Source organism: Martes martes, assembly GCF_963455335.1.
Source record: "Martes martes genome assembly, chromosome: 1".
Taxonomy (NCBI): domain Eukaryota; kingdom Metazoa; phylum Chordata; class Mammalia; order Carnivora; family Mustelidae; genus Martes; species Martes martes.
Window position 1 is genome coordinate 138,632,915 of NC_137888.1, and position 20,876 is coordinate 138,653,790.

At 40.0% G+C, this 20,876-nt stretch overlaps 1 protein-coding gene across 4 annotated transcripts in view; it reads right to left on the reverse strand.

Moving 5' to 3' along the window:
• Positions 1-20,876, reverse strand: part of THRB (thyroid hormone receptor beta) — a gene marked incomplete at its 5' end in the record, with an annotated part of 375,783 nt that overhangs the window by 180,035 nt on the left and 174,872 nt on the right. The window contains one exon of one of the 4 annotated variants that reach the window (XM_080809567.1): positions 15,540-16,307. The exons of the other annotated variants lie outside the window; for them this stretch is intronic. Of the gene's footprint in view, positions 1-15,539; positions 16,308-20,876 lie in introns of those variants that run through there. 4 annotated transcript variants of the gene reach the window in all.

A 20,876-nucleotide genomic window follows, 5' to 3' on the forward strand; every position in this document is an offset into this window, starting at 1 on the left:
CCAGGTGTGGCCAGAGGGAGATGTGACTAAAGAAGTATGGTTAGAGAGATGCAACATTGCTGGCTCTGAAGATAGAGGAAGAGGCCACAAGCCAAGGAATGTGGACAACCCTTAGGAATAGCAAAGACATGGATTTTCCCTTAGTGCCTCAGAAAGGAATACAGCCCAGCTGACACCTGAGCCCTGTGAAGCCTATGTCAGACTTGTTACCTACAGAATTGTTAGATAATACATTTGTTTTCCTGAAGCTACTGGGTTAATGATGATTTGTTATGGCAGCAATAGACAACTAACATATATTAATTTCTCATTTAAAAAATGTGTGCCATTATCTATCTAGAATTTACTTTTGAAGATGTTACCAAGTAGGGGTATAGTTTTAGTTCCAGATGGATTCTCCAATCAGCAATGATCAGTTTGTTTACTCCTTTGCCAATATCATGCTGTGTTGATATGGTTGCTTCAATATGTTCAAGTATCTGGTAGGCAAGTTGGCTTCCTCTTTTTTTGTTTTTGTTTTGTTTTTAAAATAGTTTCTGGGTGCCTTGGTAGCTCAGTCAGTCAAGTGTCTGCCTTTGGTTTAGGTCATGATCCCAGCATCCTAGGATCGAGTCCTGCATCAGGGCCCCTGCTCAGCAGGGAGTCTCTTTCCCCCTCTCCCTCTGCCCCTCCCCCGCTCCTTCTCTCTCTCTCTCTCTCTCACTCACTCCCTCTCTTTTAAATAAATAAATAAATTCTTTTTTTTTTAAAGGATAGACATATTTTTTTAAAGATTTTATTTATTTATTTGACAGAGAGAGATCACAAGTAGGCAGAGAGGCAGGCAGAGAGAGAGAGAGGAGGAAGCAGGCTCCCTGCTGAGCATATAGCCCGATGCAGGGCTCAATCCCAGGACCCTGAGATCATGACCTGAGCCGAAGGCAGAGGCTTAACCCACTGAGCCACCCAGGCGCCACTTTTTATTTTATTTATTTTTATTTTTTATTTTTTTAAAGGATAGAAATATACTTTTTAAAGATTTTATTTATTTATTTGACAGAGAGAGATCACAAGTAGGCAGAGAGGAAGGCAGAGAGAGAGAGGGGAGGAAATAAATTCTTAAAAAAATAAAATAATTCCTATGGTTTTCACAGATGATGTTTTATGTTCTTCAAATGATCATTTCTTGTTCAAATTTGTTCCTAAGTATTTTATAATTTGCACTGTTATGGTAACAGTCCCATCTCCATCTATAATTGATAACTCTTAAAATAAATAAAGCACACTGCGTACTACACTGTCTCAAAGCATGGCAGGCTTCCTTATAGACTTTGAGCCTCTGCTCAGATGTTCACATTTTTAACAGTGAGGTTTTCCCTGATCACCCCATAGACAACAGCGTACCATTGTCTGCTGCCCACCTACCTACTAAGCATTTGCTATAAGCTATTTTGCTTTCTATTTTTCTCCACAGCACTTGTCACCATCTGACTTATATTTAGTCAGTTGTGGTTCATTTTCCATTTCCTACAACTGCAATGTCTCTTTTGTTTACTGCTATTATCTCTAGGCCCTACATGAGTGCTTAGCGTTCATTCAGCCAGTGTTCAATAAATATTTGCCAAAGCAATGACTAAAAAGAAGACCTATTGATTTTTCTACATTTATTTTTCAATCTAGACACTTTCCCAAACATCATTACCAACTGTAGCATTTTTTTACTAGAGTCTTTGGCTTTTGTAGGTATGCCATCACATCATCAACAACAACAAAAAAGGTAAGATTTATTTTCTGGTTACATGAATTATGCTAAATACTTATTCAATATAAATTTACTGGACTCTCTGAAGCTATGATAAATAATACTGGTGGAACCAGGGATTCCATCTGAAGGAGATTGCAAAGACAGTCTCCGATATTCCTGTATCCATGTCCTTTGCCATGAAACTTGTCATTGCCCTCACACCCTGGGTCTAGGATGAGCCCCATGGGTGCTTTGGGCAATGGGATGTTAGCAAATATGATGCCAGCTTAGAAAATGCTCTGACGTTGGGCTTCCTCTTGTTCCTACTCCTCTGTCACCACTGCGAAGGCATGCCTGGGCTAGCCTGCTGGAAGGTGAGAGCATGTTGTATAGAGTAGAATTTTCCCAATTGTTCTAGCAGAGGCCATCTTAAATCAGTCCACAGGCAGCCAGCCCCAGACACATGGATAAGCCCAGACATGATCCCATAGCTGCCTAGATGACCTGTAGCTGACCACAGACATGCACAAAAGCCCAGCTCCGATCCCCTGATCACCACTGACTGTGAGTTACTCATATGTTATTATCATATCACCTGGAGTTTGGTAGTTGTTTGTTCTGAGGCATTATTGTGACAATAGATCACCGAGACACTCTTATGCCTAAATTTAAAGAGTCTTAGAGTTTCACCATTTAGAATTTTGTTATTTATTAGTTTTTGGCAGATGGTCTTTATCATATTTAAGTAAATCAGAAACAGAAAGTAATTAAAGTTATCATGTTTAAGTAATTAAGGTTATCATATTTAAGTGAAAGAGAAATAGAAAGTAAGGTTTTTTAAAATTAAAAATGGCTAAAATTTACAAATGCTTCTATACATATTGTCATAATCTTTTTTTATTGATGAGACAAATTATTCTGATAGCTTTTCTGATTTTTTTTTACCAGGCTTATGCTCCAGGAACAAGTCCTTCTTGGTCATAAGATATTCTTTTGGGGTCCTTCTGGGTTATTTCATTTAGAAGTTTGCATCTATATGTATATGTATATAATTGGGTCATGATTTTTGGTTTGTATTTTGTTCCTTAGGTTTCAGGATAAAGGTAACATTGGCTTTGGGAAATTATTTGGGGTTTTCAGAATTGATCAAGGAGCCCCAATATAAGAAAGGACATAAAGATTTGAAACACATAAGCCACACAATCTAAGAGATTTCTGCACAGACCTGCATCACAATTGAACATTAATAAAATAAATAAATTACAAGGCCGAAGAGAAAATTTTAACTTACTTTGCAAAGTAGATATTTTAATAGACCATAATCATAGATCATAAGCTAATAAACTTGAGATTAAACAAGAAAGCAATAGCTAGTCAAACTTAACTACTCAAAAAATAAAAAAAACTTTCAAAATAACTCTATGGTTAATGAGAAAGGCAAAATTTTAATTATAAACTACTTAGAACTATGTAAAGGAGAATATTTATTTCCTACCCAAACTTACAGGAACATAGTTAAAGCTATATTCAGAGGAAAATGTATAGCTTATAGTTATGACAGCTTTGTTACTGAGAGACTTATAATAAATGAACACAGTGCGGATACTAAGAAATTCCATGAAGAACAAAAGGACAAACCTAAGTAAAGTATGAAGATGTAATTAGTAAAGATAAATACTGGAATGAAGTGGGAAACAAGAATGGTAGAAAGAACAAACAAATTCAAAAGTTGTTTCTTTTATAAAATATAAAACCATTGTGTGAGTATGATTAGGGAGAGAAGAGAGGGAGAATTAGAACTGAAAAGAAGAAATACACACAATCATGAAAATAGTTTTGAAGAAGTACTACATTATATCCTATTGCAATAGATGTGAAATTCTAGAGAGAATGGATTATTTCTTAACAAAATAGGAATTGACTAACCCAAGAAGAACGAGAAAAATTTAATAAAAAGAGACTGAAACAGTGATCAAAATTCTGTCATTTAAAAGGGTGTGTTGGGGGAGGGGGAGTGCCAGGATGAAGCAATTTCACAGCTGGGTTCCAACTAACTTTTAAAGAACAGATGATTCCAATGCTATTTAAACTGTTCTGGACCATTTACCCAAAGGATACAAGAATATGAATTCAGAGGGATACCTGCACCCTAATGTTTATCGCAACATTACCATCATTAGCCAAATTAAGGAAAGAGTCCAAATGTTCATCCACTGATGAATGGATAAAGAAGAGGTATAGATGTACAGTGGAATATTACTCAGCCACCACCAGGAATGAAATCTTGCCATTTGCAACAACATGGATGGAGCTAGAGAGTATACTGTTAAGTGAAATAAGTCAGAGAAAAACAAATACCATAATACTTCACTCATATATGAAATTTAAGAAACAAAACAAATGAACATGGGGGGGAAAAAGAGAGACAAACCAAGAACAGACTCTTAACTGTAGAGAACAAACTGACAGTTACCAGAGGAGATGTGGGTGAGGGGTCTGGTGAAATAGGTGATGGAAATTAAGGAGGGAACCTGCTGGGGTGAGCACCAAGTGCTGTATGGAAGTGTTGAATCATGCTAACATATATCCGAAACTAATATTATACTGTACACTAACTAACTGAAATTTAAATACTAACTTGGGGGGAAATTATTCTGGACCACTGAAAAAGATGAAAAGCTCCAAAATTCATTTTCGAATTATATCAATCATTTGTTCTCAGAGTGGTTTCCTGGACCAGCAGCATCAGCATCATCTGGAAACTTGTTAGAAATGCAAATTACATGGCCCCACCGAGACCTACTGAATCAGAAGCTCTGGGAGTGAGGGACCGGGAATCCAAAGGCCCTTCTGGAAGTCAAGTACATGCTAAAATTTGAGAGGCACTGCTCTCAGTGTAACTGGCATACATTTTACATAACAAAGGCTATAATTTGCTTTATATTTAGAAGTATGCCTTCTAAATCTACCCTCTTTCCTTTCTTTTTCTCAACATCATAATCCATCTTCCAACATATTATATTGAACTTGCTCACACAATGTATATAAATATATACATACATATACATATATTTATGTGTAATGCATGAAAACAAAAATTTATGTATAATATGTAATAATTTATATATAAATACTTTAATAAATTATATTTTTACATATTTATATATAAATAATTTATATATTTTTTTATTTTTTCAAAACAAGTCTCTTCCATGTGTAGTTACATACAGGAATTTACTCCTATGACTGATTACCTGGGAACTCATTTCTATGGATTGCAAAGGATGCAGGGGTAGGAATTAGCGGATGGAGTGTGCGCTGTATATGGCTGTATTGGGTGGAAACGTGCATGTAACATCAATACACTGATGTTGGGGTTTCTGCTGCCAATAGAAGTTGCTTGTGTGGGGTGAGGTGAAGGGTAATGGTGGTACTGGTATCAATGTAAGTATCTGTCTATAGGTGGTAACTGATCCCAAGTTAAGTCCAGCATGACCATTTGCATGTTGCATTCTAATTATCAAATAAAAAGAAGTACAGTTTCCTTGGAAGCGCCAACTGATAACAATGGGTTGGAAGCATTTTGATATGCTTTAATCATGAGATTAAGAGGTATGTGATATGCACACCACAAAAGCCAAGTGTTTCACGTCCATTATATTATTTTGCCTATATCACTGTGAAAAGTATTTGTTGTGAGCTCCATTGTTTAAGCGAGGAAAGAAAGGGTTGGAAAAGTTTGGGAAGTAGCCTAAGGACACCCAATTCTATGGGATTCAAAATCAGGTTTGCCTTGCTTTAAATCCAGCTTTGGCTCCTTCAGCTAAATCTTTTAGAGCTTTTTTCTAAGACCAAGTTTGCGCCCAAGAAATCTGAGTCTATCTCCATGATGGACTAACTCCTTCTGAGTCTTTTCCAGCAGATAACATACTTCCTCCCTTTTTCATTTAGATGGTCTTCAAAGTTAAAGACCTTCCGTGATGTTTTTATTGCACTGGCCCCTGAGACTAACAAATGGTTACACAAACTATATAAAAGAAACCATTTTAATATTAATAGCCCAGTCATTTGGGGATTAAAGGTTTGGGGTTTGCTTTGGCACGCAAAAGAAATATTAGTTACCTGTAATTCTGGTTTTGGGGAGGCTCATAGCTGTAACAGATAACAGCTCCCTGAATCTAAATTTTCTGGCACATGACAGACCTGGGACAGAAAGCTCAGGTTTCCCTACCTCTGACCACCCACAGGGAGGAGGCATGAATCTGTCACCAGTGTGGGCTCTGTAAAGCTGCCTTCCACAGGAGGCTCACACTGAGACACAGTACATAGGCCAAGACGATTAGGTTGTCATAAACAGAGACTCCCTGTGAGCAGAAATTATTAACAAGGCTGGGGAACAAAGGAAAAATTCTCCAAAACAGAAGAGCATAAGTTTTCTTAGTATGTGGCTGTGTCCAGCTGACTAATTTGACCTGTGGGGATGGGGACTGCTCTACTACCAGTTTTCAAGGTCATCAGGATAGTAGCCTATCTCTTTTTTTTTTCCCCCCTAAGACATAGCAAATAGTTTGACAACAGGGTGAAGAAATAAAGTGTCAGGCTTAAACTCTCTTTTGCCAGTCTATAGCTCAATATCCTTGAAGAGGTCCATTACTCTAACCTTGTAGATCATAAAATATAATGTTGTAGCTTATAACCATGCAGGGCTCTGGAGGCTAATGACACTTCCAAAGGCAACTTGAATCTGCATGTAAATAGTTTCCTCTTTACTAAAATTATTTGACAAAATTTAGTCATCAATATTTATTATGAGCCAATTAATTTCCTATCACATCTGGTTCTAAAAAAAGGTCACATTTTTATTTTTTGGTTTTATTTTTTTAAAGATTTTCTTTGTTTAGTTGACATAGACACAGTGAGCAAGGGAACACAAGCAGGGGGAGTGGGAGAGGGAGAAGCAGGCTTCCTGCCGTGCAGGGAGCCCGATGTGGGGCTCGATCCCAGGACCCTGGGATCATGACCTGAGCCGAAGGCAGATGCTTAACAACTGAGCCACCCAGGGACCCCAAAAGGTCACATTTTTAAAGAAAATGATGATTACACATCATTCTCTTTTTTCTCATAATAAAGAGTGGAAATCTCCTATGAGAGTTCTTATTTATTTTTAGATATAGTTGAAATCATATCATAAATTCCAATTTTTATCCTTTTCCACCAAACATTATAACTTAACCATTTTACTACACTATAATCTCTCTATGAATAGCCCTTTTAGTGACTTTAAATAGTCTATTATATAAATATAACAATATGTATTTAACATTCTCCTGTTGAATGATATTTGGTTGATTTTCAAATATAAATAATGCCACACATAACATTTCTGTGCCAAAATCTATTTCTGAATTCTGGATTTATTTCTTTAGGAAAGATTTTCAAAACCATTCCAGAAGATTCTCAAATTATTGCTTCAAGGAATATGAACATTTAGTGGCCTCTTGATACAACTACAAATTACCATGTTCCAAAACCTTTGGTTAAAGGATCCTCCAAGAATTTCCCAGAGGTTTTGCTGTGTCCATATTCACAGCTCTTACTAGATCCCAGCTGCCTTGAGCGACAGTACAGAATGTTGTCTCCAGTTTCCAGACCACTTGCCAATGGCCCGAGATCCCACAGTCCACTATAGTCAAGTCAGAACAGTAGGTATATATCAACAATCACTGAAATAGCCTTTGTTGCCACTGCGGTAGCCTCTGTGAGTTCTCCGCACTAGCCAAGGAAGTGGGAAGTTAAGTTTTGAAGAGGTTGCAAGCTCTGCGTTTTCAGGAAAGTAGGGGAACGGATGCTTGGGTTGGTAGAAGGAGCTTAGGCAGCTAAACAAAGTGAGAGAGTAAGGAGATAGAGCGCATTTCAATAATAATGATAAAACTGAGTAACAACAATAGTAAATTTGATACAAACATGGGCATAAGCACTATCAAAGTGTTGGCTTTAGAATTTGGGGTTCTATGAAAGAATTTGGGAGTCTTAGCTTGAAGGATTAGAGTGTTACAGAGCTCATAATTCTCTTTGCAAAGCTTTGTTTAAGGTCCCAGAATATAAAATAACCACTGTATACAGAGCACCCCTATCTTCTGAAATATAGATCAGGGCAGGTAATCTAAATAGGCAGAAAGCATTCTGTTATCTAACTGAGCAGCAACCATTCTGGAATGAGTGAAATCTTTGTTATAAAGCCAAATAGAGAAAAATAAATTTGGTGCATGTGGAGTAGGAATTAAATTATAATCTTTGGTCTTTTGTATATATGTGTGTTTCAAACCTTACTCTTGGTCATCTTTGAATTCACCACTGTGTAATTTTTTGCGATGGTAAAAAAATTAATAAATGTTTGTGGATTTCATTTGAGTATGTGTCTTCCTCCTATGAAAATTTTGAGGATTTTTCATGTCTTGGAAGTGAAATCTATCTGTGTTTCTGGAATAGGTTCATGCCTCTCTTTCGTTTTTGTTCCACAATCAACCAAAAATTCTAGAATTTTCCTTCCTAAGGAGGAAGGAAACTAATTGTCCATTTTGGTTTTTTTTTCCATTTAGGTTGTCGCACTGCTACACCCCAGGTATTCAGGCCCTAAACAGACTCTTTACACTTGTTACTCCCTTTGTCTGGAAGGTTCATCTACTCTCTCTGGCTGGCTTCCTCTCTTCAGAGAGGCCATCTCTGACCATACAGCTGGTGTTGGTTCTGTCTCCCTGCGCTTGTTGTTTATTGTTATTTCCTTTTTTTTCTTTTTTCTGTTTTTTAAAGTGTGAAATTTAAATTTTGTTTCATTTTTACATTATTACATTCAGTTAGTGAACATATAGCACATCATTAGTTTTTGATGTAGTGCTCAATGTTTCATTAATTGCATATAATACCCAGTGCTCATCACAACACATAATTTTCTATCTAAGCCTCTTAGCCTTTCATAGCATGTATTACAATTCAAAATCATTTCATTTATTTCTGTGTTTTAAACATTTCAGTATTTTTCAAGTTAAAACATAATATACATGTTTTATATTGATTCATGTCCTCATATGTGTGTGTGCGCACGCGCGCACGCACACACACACACACACACAGACAGCTGAAAGAACAGTTTGGTAAAATAACGTGCTTAAGAAGTATGGTAGAATGGAACCAAATTTCTTCATTCTATTCTAGTTTGTTCATTAAAGAAACAGCCACAAAAGCAATTTGTGACCCACTAAATTGATCCCATAGACAGGATATGATCCAAAATTTGAAACATTAGGTTGTCTTCTGCTTCCCCCTGCCTACAAAAAAATGTAAGCTCCATGAGGTCAGAAAATATATATTTGTCTTATTCACTGGTATATGGTTGATACTCAGTTAATAGTTTTTGAACAAATCAATACATGAGAAAATGAGTAAGTTAATGAATGAAGTCTTACTAAAATTATCTTCCTTGTTTTGGCATGCCTGTGCTCCTAAGAAAAGAGTAATTATTCAAAGGGAGCATCATTTTCTTTTCTCACAAAGTGATATTCAGAATCCAGTCTAACAATCAGAGACCCAACTGCATTTTCATGGGAGCTGCTGAGATCACGGAACTGGTTAGCAACTCACAGAATGTGAAGATACACTCGAACAGTGGAACGTTCCATCTCAACTTTTATAATTTGTAGCATGCATCATAAAGCTGCTGCTTAAATGAACCAGAAAACCCCACTCCTTTATTTAGAGCTGTTTTTGGCGGAAAAGGGGTGAGTGAACAAACAAGTAAAAAAGGGAAGCTAAGGAAGAAAACAAAGGGAAGTTCTCCTGTACACAGACATCTGTCCTATCTTTCCAAATTCTAGTGAGTGCTGGGGCAGACAAGCGGGCCTACTAGCCTGAATAGAAGCTCTATATCAACATTACTATTCTGCCTGCAGAAAGTTTTTCCATGTGCTTATTTATTTGTTTCAAGATTTTATTTATTTATTTGACAGAGAGAGACACAGCGAGAGAGGGAACACAAGCAGGGGGAATGGGAGAGGGAGAAGCAGTCTTCCCGCTGAGCGGAGAGCCCGATAGGGGGCTCGATCCCAGGACCCTGGATCACGACCTGAGCCGAAGGCAGACGCCAAATGACTGAGCCACTCAGGTGCCCCTATTTATTTATTTATTTATTTATTTATTTTTAAAGATTATTTAAAAATTATTTAAAAGGAGGGAGCATGAGCAGTGTGTGTGTGTGGGAGATGGAGAAGAAAACTCCTTGCTGGGCAGGGAGCATGAGGCAGGGGCTCTATCCCAGGACCCCCAGATCAGGACCTGAGCTGATGGCAGACACTTAACCAACTGAGCCACCCAGGCATCCCCTCCATGTGCTTATTTATAATCTCTCTTTGTCAATTGAATATAGAATCACTCTATGACTGTTTGATCTTTGTGAACTAAGGGGAGTGAATTCTGTTTGGTGTATCAAACTTTTCATTGGATTTAAAAATTGTTGTATATCTATAAGAGTTTCCATGATAGAAATTTATTTATCAATAATCTTTGCCTTTCAGATATAAAATGATGTACTTTCATTTCCCTTGTTGAAAGAGAAAGGAAAAAGGAAGAGAAAAGACCTTCTTCTATTCAAAAATTTTTTTAAAGACTTTATTTATCTAATTTATGAGAGAGAGGGAGAGCATGGAAATATACTTGAGTGGGGAGAGGGGAGAAGGCGAGGGAGAGTAAGAGAATCCCAAGCAGACTCCAAGCTGAGTGTGGAGCACAACGGTGGACTTGACCTCATAACCCCGAGATCACGACCTGAGCTGAAACCAAGAGTTAGATACCCAACCAACTGAGCCACCCTGGTGCTCCCCCAAATCTCTCTCTCTCTCTTTTAAAATATATATAACTATTTCTTGTGAAACTTTAGTTACCATTCATGTGTTCTGGAGGTGTGCTTCCCAAACTTCAGTGTATATATGAATCATCTGGCAGGCTTCTTAAACACAGATCACTGAGCCCTATACACCTAGAGTTTCCTTCTCAGTTGGTGTGGGTTGGGGCTTCACAAGTTCCATTTCTAACAACTTTTCAGGTGACGCCAATGCTCCTGGTCTGAGCACCATATTTTGAGAACCACTGCTCTGAAGCAATGATTCTCAACTGGGAGTGGTTGTGCCCCCTCACCCCCCACCAGTGGACATCTGGTGACATCTGGAGACATATCTGACTGTCACAACAGAGTGTGTGTGTATGTGTGTGTGTGTGTGTATGTGTAGGCGGGTCTCTTACTGGCAATTTGTGGGTAGAAGCCAGAGATGCTACTAAATATCCTACAGTACAGAGGACAGGTCTCCCCACCAAGCATTATCCAGCTCAAAATGTCCATAGTGCCAAGGTTGAGAAAATTTTTCTAAAGGAACTTTCCGTCTCATGGAAGCACATTGTTTAATAAGAGTTTGAACAACACATAAAACAAGAGCTACTCATTTCAGAAGACTTCAGCTAAAGTGGGATGATGTCACAGAAATTAAATTAATTGGGTGGTGTCTGAAGCAGATATCTACTGTCATCTTTCTCTGTGTCTGTTTCTCCCACATTCACATGTCCATTAAGCTTATAAAACACCATACAGTCCAGACGTTTACTCATCCAAAATGTAAATGACCTGTGTATGGCTGAAGAGAGATGTGAAGCCAGTTGGGATGAGGAAACACTTTTATTCCCCCCAAGGGGCTGCAATTGCCTTGACCGAAGCAGATAAGATCCTGGACACACCTTGACTGTGGAAAATGTAAACACCAGGTACCACAGAATCACAGAGGTGGAAGGACCCTACCATTAATGAGTAGAGCCAATATCCTCTTTAATATTGTTTATTGACAAAAGAACTTGCTTGGCATCTTGTCCAGGGCTTAAACAAAATTAAAGAGGAGTTAATGATTGTCTTAGGTACCTTCTGGTCTCTCCTGTCTATCTGTTGTGGACTCTTCCAACCACCTATTTTCAGTATTTCCAGAGCCCATACCATGAAGAAAACCTGCTCTTAGATTTAAAAAAGTATCTCACTATCAGGTGTGACTTCTCCCCATCTTTAGAAGCCTCTTTTTGCACCCGAGTCCCCATCTTAGTAAATGGTACCCTGGAAAAGGTTTCCCATGGTGGAAACATAAGAATCACTGTTTTTGCTCTTTTCCCACCCCTGAATTATCCAGTCCATCTCCTAAAGTCTTATGGATTATTCTCGCTACATTTCTTTTTCGGATTTCTCTCAATCATTTCTACCTCTATGTTGGTTAATATCGACATCTCTTCTGGATTATAGAACAGCCTTTCAAATAGTCCATCAACCTCCGGACTGAGCTCTCTCTGGAATGAGCTCTCCAAAACACATATCAGAACTTGTCATCCCACTGCTTAAAACCTTTCATCTGTTACTGGTAGTTCCAAAGACCTTATGATGTTTTATAAGGCTCTATATACAAGGACAACTGCTTGCTTTTCATATCTCGGTCCTCTCCTCTCCCCTCTCCCCACTTTCCCATTGTGTTGCAGCAATTCTGAACTTTGCTGGATTTCACTAAAATGCCATGCTCTCCTTTAATACCATCCTTTTGCCTGTGCTGTTTCCCCTGCCAAGAACACTTAAATGCTTGCCCCTGCCCTGTGACCCACTATTTCAGGTCTCAACTAAAATGGCACTTCCCCTGGGAAGCTTTCCTTGACCTCCCAAGTTAGACTTGGGTGCTCCACCCTTGTGTTCTCTGGGCATCTCGTAAACCATCTCATTTGTGATGATCTTCTGTTGTAACTGCGTCCCTCAGTAGGTTGAAAGCACTATGAAGATAGGGTCTGCCTGTCTTTAAAACATTGTTGTAGCTCCTGTACCCAGCACAGTACTTGGTACAAAGTAAATACTGGCTGTACTTCTTGGTGGGAATTTAATAAAACTTATTATCTTGAAAAGAATTGAATGGAGCTGGTAGGGAAATAAATTTTGAAATACAAAGGAAGTCTTGAAATCAAATCATGCTGCTGACATCTTCTACTTATATGTCCACATTTGTGTGGCAGAATCATTATAAAACTGAGCTTTCCTACTAATTTTGAGAAATGATCTCCTTAGATAAGTTTCAGTAATTTTCACACTATTTTTTAATCTACTGTACATCTAACTGGATCGAAGCATCATAGGAAGGCAGTGTGACTGGACCACGCTGAGGAATGAGGGTGAGAGCAATAGGGCTGGCCACGTCCCTCAGGGCCTAGGAAGCCAGGGTGAGGAATGAAGACTTCATTGTTAACCCAAGGGGAATATTTTAAAGACTTTCTCACTCTGGCCGCTTTATGGAAAACAGACTTGAGGATGAACCAAAAGCAGAAGGAGGGACCAGCAAATAGACCCAGTGAGGTGTTTCAGTGGTAGGACGCTGGCCATGGAGGTGGGGGGAGTGTGCCGATTTAAGACAAATTTTGGAGGTAGAAGATGTAGGAGTTCCTGAGAGTTTGGATTTTGGGGCGAGGGAAAGAGGAAGCCAGTGTGATTTTTAGGTTTTTGGACAGAACACCTACAAGAATGGTGCTGCCACATTGAGATGGGAAGACAAGCGCCTACGCATCTTCATGGCCCAGCACGGTTCTCACCTCCTCCTTGCAGGCTGTCATCAACTTCAAAACCCTTCTCTCTCTCCTCTCAATAGCTTGGGAAATCAGTGCCTGCACAACCGTGCTTTTAGGAGGAATGCTGAGCTCCCCAACCTGGTTCATGTTCCTTGAAGGTGAGGGAATCTCCCCTTCACATCCAGCGAGGCCTGTAGGTGGGCCCACAAATCTGCTGGCTGGGGGATGCCGGGCAGTTCACACTGTGGCCAACACTCTGGAGCTGTTCCCTGGAGCTGTCAGCTGCTAAGAATATCCTGCCACCCATGGGACTAAATGTTCATATCCTCCAATTCATGCCCCAATTGGACATTTTAAAAAGGCCATTACCAAAAGCCTTTGAAAATCATGCTCCTTTCTAGAATCTTAAAGACAGCTACTTAACTTCTATTATATACTCTATGATTATTTAGCATTAACACTTTTCACTTGATATATAGTTACTTTTCTTCCCCATTATTAAGTATTACCTTAAAATGCAACCTCATTTCCTCTTCTATTAAATAGAAATTCAGGATAAGTTTCTCCTCATTGAAAATGTGTTGAATTATTTCAAGAACATTTCATTTCTACAATGCTCATTCACACTTTGGTTAGAAAGCTCTTTAAAAAAATAAAACTTCAAGGTACCATAATATCACCTTTCAATTCACTTTTTAAATGTTTTTTTAATATAAATCTGGTGCATATTTGGAATTATACATTTATTGTAACTTCCCACACAAAGCTAGAATGCTGTCTATAATATTCTTAGCAGTCAAAAAGGAACATAATTATGAAGAACTTATGCAGAGGCAGGAATCAAGCTTTTTCTTGTTCTTCCTTTCAACACATGATTTTTGAGAATTACTTTAAAAAGTTAATTCTTGTTCATCATCTTCCTCTAGCAGCAGGATAGGCATTTTATATACCTTTGTCATTGAATTATCCCAACCACCCCGTGATGAATTTTTGCCTCCAATTCCCAGTGGATTGAAGGTATATTTAGCAGGGCTGAATAATAAGTCTGAGGATGCACAGCTAGAAGCAGCAGCTCCTGCCTCCAGATCCACATATCGGTGAGACTAAAGCTCACATGGCCATTCATTTGGGGTCTAGTTATGGGGAGAGAATCCCCTTTTGAAAAACCCAGATCCATGGGAGCACTTGCCAAACAACTTGAGAATTCTTCCTTAGATCAAGCCAAATCCTCAAATTCCCATCCACTGTCAGTCTTACCATCCCAAGCAGGAGTTCCTTAAATGAAACAGAAGTTTCCATGAAATTCCTGATGGTGAGCACCATTTTTGCCTTTATTTAAATGTATTTTCTGGGGAGTAAGTCTAAGTTTGTTTTTGTTCTTGTTTTTTTAAAATCAGATTGTCAGTGGGGTCTGTAATCCGCTCTTCCCAAAGGATCAAACCCTTCTTCCTGGGGAAATATGGAACAAGTAATCTCCTTACTCTGAATTTCAGGCCTTCTCTTTGAAAATAAGCGGCAGTCATTTCTGCAGGCTTTTCTTCTCCAGTTGGACACTCACAGTTCTTCCCATATTTCTTGTGCAACAGAGAACATCTCCAGAGCCTTAGCCTCTAGGGAACACACTATGGTTTTTCCCCCAAGCATGGCACTTGGGGGAACTCAGTGTCCCTCAAAGTTTAGCACTGGGAACTGATTACAATTTCCTATCCCTATATCCATTTAATATTTTACTTGAGAATAAGATGATAGTTTATTTTCTTCTTGAAAGTCTCCTTAAAACTTTCCAAGTTTATATTTTCAAATCAGTATGTTGTACACCTGAAACTAATATTACATGGTACAACAATTATACTTCCAGAATAATACCTTTTTTTTTTTTCCAAGTTCAGATAATACAGGATTGTAATCTATATCCCTTTAGGATCCTCCTTCTTTTCCATTTCCAACCAAAAAAGCCTGAAATACAGGAGTTATATTTTCTTTACTTTGTCTTTTAACTTCAAGAAACATGAGAAATCCTGGAAAAGCACATTTGTGTAATCTCATCCTTAGCAAAGATACGTTAGGGTTTTAGGAAAAGTTGGCCATTGGAAGCCCATACCCTGAATATGGACAGATCTTGACCCACCCATGAATTGTAACAAAATCTCTCTTAGCGTTCACACGGAGAGCATCATAGGGGCGGTCAAGCACTCACCCTGCCGTCCTGCCCACTTCCAGAACCTGCTGACATCTCCACGCCTTCCGCATGAGCTGCTCCTAGTCTACTTCCACGTCAGGTAGAACGAAGGCTCTCTAAGCAAATGACCTGCTAGGGACCCAACTCCGCCGTCCTGCACTTCCGTGGCTGAGCGATCCCAATTATACGTTCTTGAGACGCATCTTAGATGAGCGCGTTGACTGACGCTGGGCTGGCGTCATGACTGCACGGGCTTGGCCACAGAACACACTCCCCAGACAAACGGCTCCCCACTCCAGACTGTTCTCTCGATCTGGGATTCCACACCATGCCTCCCGCCTGCTACCAGCAGCCAGTCTTGCAGCAGGAAGATGAGCAAAGCTTGTGGAAACTGAAACCCCTAGTGAAATGGGACTCCTATGACACCAGGAGGCTGCCAGGACAGCTAACACCTGACATACTACCTTACCCACGTTCTTGCGCCCTGGATCGATGAGAACTCTTACTCTCTCCCTCCTCCATCCAGCCTTATCATCAGAATCACGGAGAGAAATTGTTCACCCCACGGCTGCTGCTGCTTGTAACCGGCAAAGAGGATGGGAATCGTTTCTTTGGCTTGAGATAAGGCTTAGGATTCCCACAGATTTGAAGTTTCCATGGGTTTGAGGCCATCCAGGTTCAGGCTTCTGGGTCAATTTCCAATGGCCTCCCCATCCTCCTCCTTTTTTAAAAGAAAGGCACGATTCTGAAGATGTCCCATAGAGCTGCCTTGCTTGCTGCCAGGGTACCTAGCAATGCGTTTAGTTCGTTTTACTGTGCTCTTCAGATAACATGTTTCTGCTGGTGTGTAAGGTCTGGAAGCTGTCTGCATGCCAAGGCAATGCCCCTTAAATGAAGTCTTACATAAGCCTGACAAATTATCTTCAGATACAAGTAATCTCAATGAGCTATTACAGAGCCATGAAAGAACTGCTGGTGAACCACCAAAACAAAAGCTACCTGAGCAAATACATCAAAATGCCTGTCATATGGGGATTTTGCCAGTAACATTTCACCGTGAGATTTTTTTTTTTTTTTAGGGTACTGGCACATTTTTTCTTGCCTCCCATCCTTTGCTCCCTTTTTCCTCCCTCCCTTCATCCCACTCTCCCTCTCTTCTTCTTTTCAGCAGACATCATTCTCTCTCTTTTCCCCATTCCTTCCTCCTTCTCTCCTTCTTCCCTCTCCTGTCTGTCCCCTCCCCCGTACATCCCTGTCCCCCTCTCCGCACACCATTGTTGAGACTCCATATTTTATTGTTGCCCACCAGATACTCTTAGATTACAAGTACCCTGCCTAGCCTCTCTTGTATTCTAGCAAGGAGAATGGTGTATCACTTCTCTCCTCGACTTGACAGCTCTCAATGGCTTCTTCCTGGGTCCAAGATAAAGCCCTAATCTTCAGCCTGCATACAACACCCCTCATGCAGTCCTGACCATCAGCCCTGTCTCCCAAATTCACACTGGCCACAGCACACCTTACCACCTCACACGTGCACTTGACAACTCCCGGACACATTTTGCCTTGTCCTAACTCTGACAGCTGCCCCTTCTGTTCACCGCTTTTCACAAAAGGTGAGGCGAGCCTGTCTTTAACGTTCCGGCCCTTCCCTGAGTTCCTCAGACAGTCAGTTACTTTCCTCCTTGGGTTAACATTGCATTGCAATTTTTTTTTCCTGTCTCTTCAAATAGATTAAGAGTTCCTGGGGCAAAGGCGTTGCTGACTCACCCACCAGGCAGTTGCTCAATAAATGTTTGCTGAATGAACTCTGTTTCTCTGAGTTTCTCCTGGATATTTCACAAGTATTCAGAAGCAGCAACACAGTATACTGTTTACAAGAATGAAAGTGTGGGTTCAAATTCCATCCGTGATTTGAGCGAGTTACTTAACCTCTCGCTGTCCCAGCTTCCCCGTCTGTAAAATGGGACTAATATTGTCCAACTCTAGGTGAGTCATTATGTGGGATATAGTTAGAACACTGCCTGGAAAACGGAAAGAGTTACATGCTACATGAATGTTTGCTAAATACAGTGGTGGTAATTCAGATAGCCCACGGCTGCCTCAGCTTTGCTCAGGGAGAAAGTTCAGACATGATCAGGGCTGACTTGATTTAGATGAGTAGATACCTTATTGGGAATGGAAACATCTGCCTCACTTCTCCAATCAAAAGGAGAGATGCTAGGCCAAGAATAAAACTGCATTCCACAAGAACACTCTTAACGGGCTTTGCCATTCCTAGGGTTCTTCTGTGAGCCAGGGGTTGGGGTCTGGATGGCACATAATAGAAAACCGAGTAAAGAAATTGTAATTTGTGGGGGCGCCTGGGTGGCTCAGTGAGTTAAAGCCTCTGCCTTCGGCTCAGGTCATGATCCCAGAGTCCTGGGATCAAGCCCCACATGGGGCTCTCTGCTCAACAGGGAGCCTGCTTCCCTTCCTCTCTCTCTGCCTGCCTCTCTCCTTACTTGTGATCTCTATCTGTCAAATAAATAAATTAAAAAAAAAAGAAATTATAATTTGTAGACTGTCGTGTATGAAGAAGTACACACCGGTTGCAAACTGTTTAAAAGAAAATGTGTTTGTGTCCAGATAAGAAGTTAGAAAGAAGTTTGACATCTCCCCATTTAACATCAAAAAGTGAGTAAAAGTCAAAACTCAGAGACAACAACCAAAGGAAGTCTTGCTTCCTTTTGTTTGCAGGTTCACTGAGAAGATTTTCTGGGCTGAAATTCTGCAGAAAAGAATCCCACCTAAGTATACCTGCATGATATGGCCCTACAGACATTCTAGGTGTATCTCTTGCCAGTGGCCTCCCACACGAGCCTTAATGCTCCCATTGCCCTGGAAATCCTGGAAAAACCCACGCTGAAGGTTAGCTCCATGCCTTGGCTGTGCAGCTCCCTTGCCTGGGATGCCTTCTCTCTGTTTTTTGTAACACTCAGGTTGTCACTCTTCCAGGGAAGACTTTCTTTGCTCTCTCCAACCTCCTTTGCTCTGGGCCTCAGAGCCCCCCAAGCATACACACTTCTCAACGCATGAACATACTGCCTTACACTTGTGTGCTCACTTTCTGTCTCCCTCACTAGATTGTGAGCCTTCCAAGAAGAGACAGTGCCTAGGTCCCTGTTGTTTCCCAATGCTCAACACAGTGCCTGGAACAAAGATGCTCAATAAATGTTCCCTGGGGACTCATTGAACAGGCAGGCTGCCCTATGTCGGTAGGGACAGACTCGTTGCCAGATGTCTATGGCAGCAATGCTAGGTGTCCCCTGTGCAACACTGACCGGGGCCATCCCTGGGGTTATCGCATTAGGGGTGTGGCTAAGAAATGTTCACATGTGACAAAGCTGGGATGATTGCACAATTAGGCATCATGTCCCTCATGAAGGGGAAATAAGATTTCTGAAAAACGGTTAATAACAGTTGCACATAGTGTAGCCTGAGACAAGAATTGAAAGGAATCTTGATGAAACTTCAACAATTTCTGTGACTCACTGATGTCTGGTGAAAATGTACATTAAAGCCATTTGGTGAGAAACTGACAGCCCCATCAGAATGACCACACTGAAAAAGACCAACATTGGAAATACTGGAGGGGGTTAGGAGGAGCTAGAATGCTCTTGGGCTGGTGGCAGCATTGTCAGTTTACACAGCCAGTTTGGAAAGCTGTCTGGCAATTTCTTATACAGTGAAACACACACTTACCCTCTGACCTATCTCCTAGATAGACATCCAGGAGAAATGCATACGCTCACCAAAGGATGGCCCCAAACAGGGAATGACCCAAAGGTCTACCAACCAGAGAATGAATAAACAAATTGTGGTTTATTCACACAATCACTGTTACTCTGCAGTAACAACAACGCCATACACACATGCACAGGAACGTGTATGACTCTCACAGACAACCCATTGCACAAGAAGCGTCAAATATGAAAGAGGACATATCATGTAATTCCATGTTGAGCGAGTTCAAAAATGGGCAAAAAAAAAAAAAAAAGAATCAGTGGTGATGGAAATCAGAACAGTGGTAATCCTTGGGGTGAGTGTTAGGTTCAGATAGGGGCCAGATGGGGTGGAGCGGGGCATGAGAGGACATTCTGGGATGCTGAAAGCGTTTTCTATCTCCCCATTAGTGTTGGCAGGGGTGTATACCTGTTTAAAAAATCCATAGAATCTTACCTATTTTAGCGTATGTGTGTTATACCTCACTGAAGAGTGGTAGATTGATCGCTTGACTGATCAATCGATCAATCACCAGAAATCTAGATGAGTGGAAGGGATCTCACCTGTTATTTGTTTTTTTTAACATGGTTGCCAGAAAATTTAAAATTAAATATGTGACTTACATTTGTGGCTCACCCTACATTTTCAAAGGACAATACTGGGTTACAGTATAAAGGCAGGAAAAATAAAATAGAATTCAGAAGTCCATGAGAAATTATAACTACATGTAATGTAAGAATAATATAGTCATATTTCATATGTATTTTGTAATATATTTCATACATTCATAAAGCATATTATCAAGCAAGATACTAGAGAGGAATTTGGAGAGAAAAAAATAAACTTTGGTGATATACTGATTTCCAAAGAAACAATGATGTAAGTATAAATTTCACACTGTCTCCTTAATCACTTAGCCAGAAAAATAAACCAGTATCAGAGGCTGGAATACTTTTTATCTCTTCAAATTAGAACCATACTTTCCATAGGTTCAGACAGGATTTTTAAGCTCCTGGGAAAAGTAGGTAAGTGTGTTAAGTGTCTTTTTTTTTTTTTCTTTTTGGTTAATCTATCTATAAGCAACAAATAACAAAGAGTTTATTGTATTATTTGCCTTGGGCCAGGTCCAGCTTCCAACTCTGTCTTCTGACCCTTCCTAGAGGTAATTAGAGTGTATACAGTCTTTTAGCAACTCTTGAATCTCCTATCGTTGCCTGGAGTTTCAGGAAGGCAGTTTCGCACTTTGGGTCTTCAGATCTTGGGGGCATCAGAACCTCTCCTCAGCTTTTTGAGCTGAAAGCTAACTCCTTCAGGATATAGCTGTCCAGATGCAAAGAAATATTACTATAATTTTTTTTCTCTTCTACTGTTATTATCAAGGTTTTGACTCATCTAGAACATTCTACCAAAGTCATGTATTTCCTATGAAAGGAGTTTGATCTGTGCTGAACAGTATGTGGGCGTCATTTCATGTTCTTACATAGTCCTGCATGTAATCGATTATAGAAAAGATTTAACTCTTAGCTCCATCTCACCTTTCTACTATCCCAGCATGTTTTGCCGTGTCCCCACTGTCTGTGTGCTGATTAGTGG